This window comes from Oratosquilla oratoria, chromosome 24, assembly GCF_046742065.1.
Source record: "Oratosquilla oratoria isolate Oo_2021 chromosome 24, ASM4674206v1, whole genome shotgun sequence".
NCBI classification, from domain to species: Eukaryota; Metazoa; Arthropoda; class Malacostraca; order Stomatopoda; family Squillidae; genus Oratosquilla; species Oratosquilla oratoria.
In genome coordinates, this window is record NC_134800.1 from 3555843 (window position 1) to 3558342 (window position 2500).

Consider the following 2500-nt stretch of genomic DNA (forward strand, 5'->3'; position numbering starts at 1 on the left):
CACTGCTCAGGACAATGCCCAGAGGTGCCCGGCCACGCGTCAGAGGGGCCTTGTTAGCCGTCCACTCATGCAAACTCCCCCCCTTCTCCCCTTCCCCCCTCCGCCCCATCTCCACTCCAACCATCCCCCCTCCCTCCAATCCCATAACCCCCCCCAACTCCTTCTACCGTCCCCCATCTCCCCCCATCTCCCCCCCTCTGGTTTCTGCCAGCGGGTCGCTCTCGCCTCGAGATGTTGAGGGCCTGAATGACCACTTTGGGTGCTCACCACTCTAAGGAGTTCGTCAGAGAAGGAAAAGAGGCGGCGAGATGGATGGGTTGATAAACAGGGAGGTGGGGAGACAGGTGGGAGATAAGAGGAAAGAGAAACGATAGTGGAGGAGGAGGAGGAGGAGGAGGAGGAGGAGGAGGAGGAGGAGGAGGAGGAGGAGGAGGAGGAGGACGAGGAGGAGGAGAAGGAGGAGGAGGAGGAGGAGGAGGAGGAGGAGGAGGAGGAGGAGGGCACGAAGGGAGAAAGGGAGGAAGAAATAACTAAACGCAATCGAGAGGCATGAAAAACAACAACAAAAACTTAAAAGAACGAGACGCAGGATTCAGTAACAAGAAGCAATTAGTTATATTGATAATACATTACTTCTAGTGGGGAATTAAATTCAGGTGAAGTGACATTTTGATGTCCAATTACAGGTAAATACAAGATGATATCTCATAAAAAAAATTATCGGCAGTGAAGCAAGCCGGTTTATGTTTATATAAAATGAACACGTAAAACTCAAGGGCACATACATAGATACAAGCACACGCACAAAAATATAAGGTATATACATAAGCACAAATAGATATGACGCACATACCTATACACAAAGAAATATAACGTACATGTATACACATAAAGAAATATAACGTACACATTCACACAAAGAAATATAACATACATGCATACATGCTTACATGCCAACGTACATATATACACATAAAGAAATATAGCGTACACATTCACACAAAGAAACATAACGTACATACATTCATGCTTACATGCCAATGTACATGTATACACGTAAAGGCAGTCTAGGTGAAATGCACATATGATTATGAAGACAAAACACTGAGTGGTTCACCACTCTCGATGGAAGCATACTCTAAGTGTTTAAACTATTCTGTCAACAGCATAATTAAGGATTATTGGCCAATTAGCCTTAACAAAGCATAACCACAATGCTGCAAATGAAACTGGTGCGCAAGTCACCTAAGGGTCAGTGATAAGTGGTTTACAATTGAATCAAAGGATGGAGTTGAAGTAGCGAACCGGGTTTAAGGATTTGATCAAGACAATAAAGAGATCGACCCTCGGATACAATGCGTCAAGATGGTTTCAAGGGCTTATGAAAAGCAGGTCTGTCATTCGAGACAAGCTGGTGAAAAAAGTGGACTCTTTTTCCACCTCCACACCCTCTCTGGAGGTGAAGAGTGTCCTCACACGAGATTAGGCTTTGCGATGACTCATGCAACAGGAGGAGGACATCTTTTAGTAACAAACTCGACTGGAAAACACCCAAAGGAATCTTTTTCCACCCCCACACCCTCTCTGGAGGTCAAGCGAGTGTCCTCACACGAGATTAGGCTTTGTGGTGATTCATACAACAGGAAGAGAACATCTTTTACTAACAAACTCGACTGGAAAACACCCGAAGGAATCGGTTGGCGACAATCAACGTCACAGCCTTGAGGGCGAAGACACTTCGCACGTTGATCGAAACAGTCTTTAACTTTTTGAGGGAGCTACTTTTATCCCCAGCTGAAAAGAGGAGCTTGACGCCAACCAGAATAAACTCATTAAAGGACACAGAACTTTCCAATGGGTTAGTCGAAGGGATAAGCAAAGAGCTCTCGGGAAAATGAATTTTGAATGCTGGAAATTAAGACCCGAGCAAGCAACATAACACGTTTACATCCCTTTTCCACAAACCTCAGGTCATTCGTGGATTAAGAACCGAGTTACCCAAGTTCTGAAGGAATAAAACAAAGCAGCGACGTTCATGATGAGTTTGAACTTACTACAGAGTAGTTAGAAGAACCACGAACGAAATTGGTTAGCGTGACAACGTGGTGTGTGTTGAGTCGCCTGGGTTGTTCATTCGTGGGGATCAGCCAACGGAATTAACGGTTTTCTTGGCCAAACATCTCAGCGAAAAGGTTTCTTTTGCAGACGACTTCCTCTTGTTCCTAATGCCCTAGTTTATACATTTTAGGGACTGATACAGTGTAACTCTACCCACCCATCCCCGATAGGGGTAGCTTTAGAATTCAATCTGGATCTACGGCACGTGGCCAACAAGTATAGAATGTTAATAAAGACAGAGCCGACGGTCGTTCGGGTTTTGCCCTGATATCTGGTACGATCGTTGCCATGGCAAAGCAATGACGAGGTAAACGTAATCTAAGTTTTCTGTTCAGAGAAAATATTTTTTTTACTAATTTACCATATCGACACTGAATGAATA